We start from the raw sequence: 9,423 nt of genomic DNA, 5'->3' as shown, positions 1-9,423 counted from the left end.
TCGGTCACAGAAAATCGGTCACAAAACTGGTCATAGAAAATTCACAAAATCAGTCACTAAAGGGGTCACAAAATCGATCACAAAATTGATCACCAAATGGGTTACGAAATCGGTCACACAAAATCGGTCAAAAAATTGTGACTACTATTCCGCCAAAAATTTATGTATATTTGCTTCGGTTAGATTTAATGGCCTAAACAATAGGGGGGTAAATTGTTTGTCAAAATATTTTCACAAAGATTGGATAAGAATGAAGTTTTAACAACAATCGCAGAAAGAGTAATCAAGGAAGTTAATCAAACAAAGTAATTGAAACTGTTTGCAAAATATCAATCGGGTGAAACTTCGTTTTAACCGGTTGTTTATGGCAACAGAAATAACAAAATCAAATCAAACAGTTTATAAGGAGTGAGAGAGAGAGAAAGATTACACCATCAATTTATACTGGTTCACTCAAACTCTGAGCTACATCCAGTCCCCAGAACAACCACAGTCAGAACTCCCTCTGACCTTACAAGTTTACAAACTTTACAAGTATAGAAAAGTAATAATTACAAGAATAAAAAAGGAACAAATTACACCTGGTATTTCAGGAATCATAGAGCTCCTAAGATCATGCACAACCTTTAGGCAATCTTGCAAAACTTAGAATCAAATCTCTTCTAAAAAAGTTTTCAATCTCACTTTTTGTGTATTTTTTAATACAAAGAAAAAACATATTTATAGCTCTTAAATCTAGCTATTTTAGGCAGTTAATCATGACCCAAATCAGTTTTAATTCAACTGAAAACAGATTTAACAAGTTTTTGAAAAGTTGTTAAGGAATGTGACAATCAACCGGTTGAAATGCCGTTTTAACCAGTTGAATTGGTTTTGACAGTTAGTCAACCAAGTCAAAAATAGTTTTGAAAACCTTCAAACAAGTTAAGTGTAAAACAACCGATTATATCGTGAATTCAACCAGTTGTTTTTCTCTTTGCTTAGAAAAAAAAATTTCTCTCTTAAAACAGATTGATTCAGCTTGTGCATAGGATTAGGAATGATCTTTACAAGAATTCTAAACACCCTACAACTAAGCTTCAATCAAAGCAGCAAAGCATCAAGCCTTCATCAAAGATTTGGTTCATCAAAACTTCCATGTTCTACAATCTCCCCCTATTTGATAAAGACAAATCCCTGGGATGCTTTTTGGAATATTCTGTTTAGAATCTTGCTTAACCTGCATAATCTATTCCAATTTAATCAGACACCACAAACTAGTTTCCACTAGGTGATTTCCGAAAGGAACATCAGCCAAATCAATGTGAGAAATCAGTCAAACATGCATAAGAGCAGTATCAGAAAAACAATCGGTTATTTCGCAAGAATAACCGGTTAAAATATGTATCTGAGTTTATAACAAGTTAAAAACCAGTTAATGCAATGTTCAAACAAATGTTCAAAGTAAAAAACAGATGCAAATGTAGGAACATTACAACCCAAAGCTCATTTCTCCCCCTATTTGTCTTCACAAATAGAAAGATAGTATTAAAAAAAAACATAAAAGAAAAGAAATTGTTCAAAAAAGTAAACCAGAAATTTAAATGAAAGCCTCAAACTTGCTTCAGTCATTCCTTCCATATTGCAGATCAAACAGTTGGTTTTGAACCTCCTCAATTTGTTCATCCAAGGTCTAGAACCTTGAATCCATATGTTGAAACCTTGATTCACACAGCTCATGGAGATTTCTTTGATTCTTCGCAAAGTTATCCATCCTACTTACCATGAGCCTTTCAAAAGGAGACATTGAAGTTATCCTATCACCCATGTGGTCAGTACTTGGATCAACTTCATGAGTTCCAGCAGCAGGTTCTTCTGTGTTTGCTACAGCTTCAGTCTCATCTTCAGCATGAGTTCCACTTGGGCCAGCTTGATGTCCATCCTTCCTTACCCATCTTCCACCAATCTTGGTGAACCCCATTTTGCTTAGGGAACCACTATTGATTTCACTTGAAGGCTTGATAATCTCAGCCAGTTCTTCTTCTATATCTACTTCAAAATAATGTAGAATTTTAGAAATCCAAATGGCATAAGGATAGTGGAAACCACTTAACCTTATAATCTTTTGCATATGGTCTTTGAAGATGTGGATCCAGTTGAGCTTGACCTTGTTCATGAGTAGATTAAAAGCAAGTCTTCTTCAGAGAGAGTAGAATGAGTGTTCCCCCTTGGTGTGACAATCCAGGAAACTATGAAGGCAATAAGCCTTTCATCAAGCTTTAACCCTCCAACAAAAAAGTTTCTTACCTTTGATAGGGGATTCTTGAGACAATTCTTGTAGAATTGCATTTTGTTGAACTATTCTATCACTCCAAGATTACCTTTGTTGATTCTTAATCCAGAGAATTTCAACCCAGTTATAGCAGTCCAGACTTCATTTGTGATTTCAATGTCTACCCCCTTCACATGAGAGGTGAGAATGTCACCATTAAATTAAAGGTTTGTGTAAAATACCTATCTTGATAGATGTTTCCAGACATCTCTAGGAATCTCTTCAGCCTTTGTTCCTTTAAAAGACTCTTCACCACAGTAAGGTTCTGTTGTTTCATCCAAATGAAGGAAACTAGCTTTGAAGTGTTGACAATTTTCCTACTTGTTTCATGTAGAAACTTCTCAATAAGCGCATATTCTCCTTAAAACCAGCTTTCCAGTTTTCCACCACTCCTAACTACCTTGTCTTCATCCTCTTAGATGAGGGAGCTGTTGATGCCATGGTTTAGTTAGAGAGAATGAGGGCACACTGCAAAACAAATTTAGTGCAGAGAGAAGGAAAACAAACAGGTTGTTTCTTGTGAAAGATTGCAACTAAAAACCTCACATTTAAAAACAGAATAGTCAGTCAAAGTTTTGGCTTTTAGTGGGTTAAATTTAAAACTGAAAAACGAATCAAAATCATAACAATAGAGCAGTTTGTCAGTCCTAACAGAAAGCACGGATAACACATGCTGATTTGACCAAACTTAAGAGCAACTTTAATTTCCAATGTTTAGAAGAATATATTCCATGAAGAGCAGTTATTGCAGAGAGAATTTGTATTCAAAGCTGTAATAAATGCGTTTTTTTACCACAAACGTCAGTGGGTTTGAACAGAAAAGAAAATCAAAGCACAAAGATTTAAAACGTATTTGACTAGTGCAGATAAGGCTGAAACAATCGGTTGAATTTCTGCAACAGCTGAATAAAATTTGAAAAACCAAATTCTTTTAACAAATATAGAACATACAAGGATTTAGATTAAAGCACATAGTTTTTTGTATTAAAAACAGAAGGAATACAAAACAAAAATAATCCATAACTACAAAAGATTAAAAATACATAATTGGATTTAAAATTGAATGATCCAGTATAAGAAGAATAAAGAGTTATTCTTCAAGTTATATAATACATTTGAAGCAGTACAAATTTTAGAACTAAGGCATTGTCTTGCTTATATGCAACCATGAGATCTTGATTCTACAGATCCTTCATGTGGAGGCAAAGTTCTGCAAAAGAAAACTTGTCAAATCACAAGATTTGATCCCTTAGAGAACTTGGGAACTTTCATGTTAGACTTATCTTTAGAACCATCAATATTTCTTGGAATCCATTTAAAGATACCTTTAGGAACAAGAAACTTACGAATTCTACAGAATCTAACAGAATGACTTCTCTTCATACAGTAAAAGCATGTAACAACCGGTTGTTTCGTTCTTTTAATCGGTTGATTTTCTGACACTGTTGAAAAAGGTTTTGAAATACCATTCTTTTTGCTCTCTGGATAAAATCCTAAGCCTGCTTTTCAAAAGACACAATTTTGAGATGCAAGAACATTCTCAAAGTTGGATTTTCCAGTTGTAAGCCTATCCACAGTTTTTACAAGGTAGTGAACCTTCTTTTCAAGAGATTCACGGTTTTCACAAAAACTAGATTTACACATGCAAGCAGAATTTTTGTAAATCAAATCCAAATTTTCAAAATCAACTTTAGATTTTTTCAACTCTTCTTCCAGTGTTTTAACTCTATTTTCAAGCCAGTTGTTCAATCCTTTCAACCGGTTGTTCAAAAGAGCCAATATATTAGCTTCTTCATGTGTTTCATTGAATGCTTCAAGTAGTTGGTAGTAGTTGTTGTTAGAAATGATGGCTTAAACAAGAAGGGGTGAATTGTTTTATCAAAGATTTTCGCAAATACTTGCTTCAGAATGAATTCTTAACAAACAACTCAGATAAGCACTTAAGGAAGGCAATCAAACAATCTAACAGAATCAGGTATCAGAATATCAACTAGTTAAAGTTATTATTTAATCAGTTGTTTATAGCAGCGAAATATCAAATAGTTAAAGAGTTTGAGGGAAAAAAGAGATTTACACACAGGAGTTATACTGGTTCACTCAATCCCTGAGCTACATCCAGTCCTCAGTCAAACCACTGAGTATTCCACTATGTAACCAATCACAGATTACAAAAGACCACACCACAAAGAAGTGACTTTGAATCCCACAAAGCCTACTCACCCCCTTTGCAAAAACCACACCTCTAGAAAGAACACCCTCTGTCTTTACATGTTTTCAAATACAAACAGTACGTAATATGAACAATTACAAGATACTAAACATGATAGAAAGCACCTGGATTTACAGAACCAGAGATCCTATGATCAGCACTTGTTACCACACAGCAAAGCTTGACAACAATCTTGCTTTTTTAAAATCCTTTCTTAAAATCAAATCTCTTTCTCAAATCTGAATCAACACTTGGTGTATTTCTTGTATATTTGATTTGAAAACAAAGCTATACGTATAGCCTTTGAAAAGCTACCGTTTAAGGAAGATTTGAACAACTGAATCAATTAAAACAGGTTTTCAAAATATTGTTATGAAAACACACATTTAACCGGTTGAAACCACGATTCAATTGGTTGAATGAGTCAAATAGTTACACAACTTATTCAAAAGGCAGTTTCACAAATACCAGCTAGTTAAGTGACAAACAATCGGTTATTTCGATAAATCAATCGGTTGTTTCCCCTTTGCTTGGAAAAACACTTAGTTTCTTAAAATAGTTTTAATCAAGCTTTGTGTAGGCTTCAAGAACTGATCTTACAAAGATTCTAAACACCCTACTCTTAAACCCAAACCTAGAAAGCAGCACAACTCCAGGCTTCATGAGGATTTGATACATCAAAGCTCTCATCTTCAACAATTGTTACCTTTGAATGATGAAGATAAGCTTACACTGCTTGATGCTGATGCATTTAAGCATAGATTTGCCTCATTGTATATTCATCACTATCACTGGAGTCTTGTTTCCTTTTCTGATTAGCAGCTTTCAGTGCAATTCCTTTGTTGTGTTTGACCTCACTTTCTTGGACAACCAACTTATTCATCTCAATCTCATGCTCCCTTAGCTTACCAAACAAAGAAGTTATTGTCATGGATGTTAGATCCTTTGATTCAAAGATGGTAGTGACCTTTGACTGCCAAAACCTATCAAGACACTTCAAGATCTTTATGTTCAACTCCTCTTTGTCAAAGCTTTTTCCTAGACTTATAAAGTGGTTCACAATGTGGGAAAATCGTTTCTGCACATCAGAGATTGTCTCCCCTTTCTGCATTCTGAATAATTCATATTCTTGGATGAGAGCTTGCTTTCTTGCCCTCTTTACATCATTAGTTCCCTCATGTGTGACCTCAAGGATGTCCCACTTTTCTTTTGCTGAAGTGCATTGTGATACCCTGACAAACTCATCACAAATTAAAGCAGAGATTATAATATTTTTAGCAATCTAATCAAACTTTGCTTTCTTGCTATCAACCTCAGTCCATTCAGATGGAGGTTTATCAACAAAAACATCATATTTTTTTAACTTGAGGAATAAAAGGACCATTTTCAATTGCTTTCCAAATTCCTTTATATGTGAAATGCATAAAAATCTTCATTCTAACTTTTCAAAACTAGTAATTCACACCACAAAATAGTGGTGGTCTGTTTATAGAAGCACCTTCCCCAAAAAAGGTAGTTTATCAGCCATTAAAGCAGATTTTTTTTTAAAATAGAACTTGAATAACTTTCAAGAACCTAGCTTTGATACCAATTGTTAGATTCAATGGCCTAAACAAAAGGGGGGAGGGTGAATTGTTTATCAAAATATTTTCGTAAAGATTGGATAAGAATGAAGTTTTAACAACAATCACAGAAAGAGTAATCAAGGAAGCCAATCAAACAAAGTAATTGAAACTGTTTGCAGAATATCAATCGGTTGAAACTTCGTTTTAACCGGTTGTTTATGGAAACAAAAAAAACAAAATCAAATCAAACAGTTTATAAGGAGTGAGAGAGAGAGAGAGAGAGAGAGAGAAAGAGATTACACCATCAATTAATACTGGTTCACTTAACCTCTAAGCTACATCCAGTCCCCAAAACAACCACTAGGTCTTCCACTAGCAATCAATCACAGATTACACACACTCAAAGCCACAAATAGGTGATCTTGATAACCCAAGAGCACTCACCCTCTTTTGCTTTCACACAACCACAGTCAGAACACCCTCTGACCATACAGGTTTACAAACTTTGCAAGTATAGAAAAGTAACAATTACAAGAATAAAAAAGGAACAAATTACACCTGGTATTTCAGGAATCACATAGCTTTTAAGATCAGTTCTTGAACCAATGCAAAACCTTTAGGAAATCTTGCAAAACTTTGAATCAAATTTCTTCTCAAAAACGTTTTCAATCTCACTTTTTGTGTATTTTTTTAATACAAAGAGAAACCATATTTATAAATCTTAAATCTAGCCGTTTTAGGCAGTTAATCATGAGCCAAATCAGTTTTAATTCAACTGAAAACATATTTAACAGGTTTTTGAAAAGCTGTTAAGGAATGTGACAATCAACCGGTTGAAATGTCGTTTTAACCGGTTGAATTGGTTTTGACAGTTAGTCAACCAAGTCAAAAACAGTTTTGAAAACCTTCAAACAAGCTAAGTGTAAAACAACTGATTATATCATGAATTCAACCGGTTGTTTTTCTCTTTGCTTAGAAAAACAATTTTCTCTTTTAAAAGCTATTGATTCAGCTTGTGCATAGGATTAAGAATGATCTTTACAAGAATTCTAAACACCCTACAACTAAGCTTCAATCAAAGTAGCAAAGCATCAAAGCTTCATCACATATTTGGTTCATCAAAGCTTCCATGTTCTGCAATACGAACTAACTAAGAAACCAAATATTAAGATAAGGAAGACTCTCAATCATGCGTTCAAGTGCAACCTCTCACAAAAGCCATTTTTCCAGGAGATTAGAATATTAAAGCAACTGCTATAGAGAATTAAAAAAATGAAACCTTTATTGATCAAAATCTCATAACTCAGTGGGGAATTACAAAGGAATCAACCAAAAAGGTTTAGCCTTCCATGCGGAGGCGAAACAAAAGAATTACAAAGAAGAAAAAAACTAAGAAAACCTTGTGAAACTCTTATCTTTCTCTTTGAAGATTGTCTTTTTATAGGTTCTTCTACTACAAGGATCTTGGGAAAATATTTTGATTTAGATTTGGTTAATAGTTTCCACTTTCGAGAATTCTTATATTTTGCAAAAGATTTGCTTCCAAATATGTTTTTGAGATATTGTATATTGTATTTTGATTGTTTCCACATGTTTATCTTTGACCCTAGTGAAGGATCATTATTATGGTGGCTAACTAAAGCATATCTGAGGAGAGATCCTTTGGAAGGGCACCATACTCTCTGCTAAGAGTAGAAGATCAAACACAAAAATATATAGAAGAAATATCTGCCTTAGTTTGTATAAATTTATAAATAGTAGAATAATATTTTGTTTGACTTTGTATTTTTTAACCATTTTTAGAATAGGAGAAAAATAATTTCTAGACACTTTAGAAACCTTCACTTAGCCTTTAAGCAAAGGTTTCTAGAACACCTTTAGAAGAGCCACACGATTTAGTTGCCTTAACCTTCACCATAGTTAAGTTCAACTTAAATTTAACTATGGTGAAGGAATACAAAGAGGCATGGTTAGAAGCTCATTTAACCTATAAATAAGAAGTTTCCCCCATTGTATTCTTTAGATTTGGATAAATGAAATTGTTTTATGCATTTTCAATGAAACTCACTCCAATTCTCTACTTCTAAGATTCTCTCAAGCATGGCAGAAACTCAAGGAAGTTGACCTAAGCTCTTCCTTAGCCCTTGCACCTAAAATTGCTTATTCCTCTTCTTCTCTCCCAAACCCATTCAGTGCAGCCCTCCATTCTTTCTGAAGACTTTCGTTGCCTCTATTACTCCTTTCCAAATCTTAAGAACAACATTGTATCATCTAGTCTTCTACCTTAGTGTTTTGCCTCCGTTTCAGCCTACTATTGACATAGAGCCAATTTGCGCGAATTGGATTTCTTCATTCTATAGGAACCTTTTGGCTTCAAGCCCTTTTTTTGGGCTTGAGGTTTCTTCGTTTTGCAGGGATTCGCTTCAAGCCAATCCTAGTGCAATCCTTTCTTTAGCATGAATAATTCTTAGGCTTAGCATTGTCTCCAAGCCAAGCCTAAGCGAATCTGAAACCTCTTTTTTTTTTGCTTAGGTTAGCTCCAAGCATTTCCTAAGTAATTTTGAGCTTTTTTTAGCATGAAGGATTCTTTTCGTTAAGCCCTTTTGGATCCACTCAGCCTTCTAAACTCTATAATTTGATCCCTTTCTGGCCTTAATTTGCTCAACACATGCTTTGGCGCTCAGCATTCTGGAAGTTCTTCAATTCATGCTCTCTCAAGTCAATCATATTAGCCCTTCTTTATGCGCTAAGCGAAATGATCATTTTGATATTTTTTGTTTGTTGGCTCTCTTTCCTTCTTTTTCTACAAGATTCATCAAATTCTTCCTTCTTTTCTTCTTCTTTTTGAGTAAAACTTGTTTTGGGGAAAATGCATGTTTTTTAGGTTATTTTTCATGTAGTCTACTCATTATGCATATTGATATGAATTTTACAACAATTTGACACTTATCTCCCAATCACTCTTGTGAACTCGGTAGAGATAATCACTTATGGACATATGCTATAACTACTCATCGACTTTCTTATGAGCCATTACCTCCTCATCTTTAATGTGAGAAGAGGCTTAAGATTATAATGTTGCCAACATGTGTAATTTTCACTATATAAGAGACTCACTAATTGTCCCAGTCCCTTCACAAAAAATGCCCACAAACATCTCCTTGTTAGACAGGAAAATTCTAATTGTGATGTTACAAAATCTATAAATTTATGAATAGCTTATTATTATTGTTAGAATTATAGGGCTACAAGAGGGGGGTGAATTATTTTTGAAATATTTTTGCAAGTATTGAAGGTAGAGTGAAAGTCTATGAAGAATTAATCAATGGAAAATTTGT

This window comes from Phaseolus vulgaris, chromosome 4, assembly GCF_000499845.2.
Source record: "Phaseolus vulgaris cultivar G19833 chromosome 4, P. vulgaris v2.0, whole genome shotgun sequence".
NCBI lineage: Eukaryota > Viridiplantae > Streptophyta > Magnoliopsida > Fabales > Fabaceae > Phaseolus > Phaseolus vulgaris.
The sequence above is the reverse complement of the archived record's forward strand: the minus strand, read 5'-3'. Positions refer to the sequence as shown.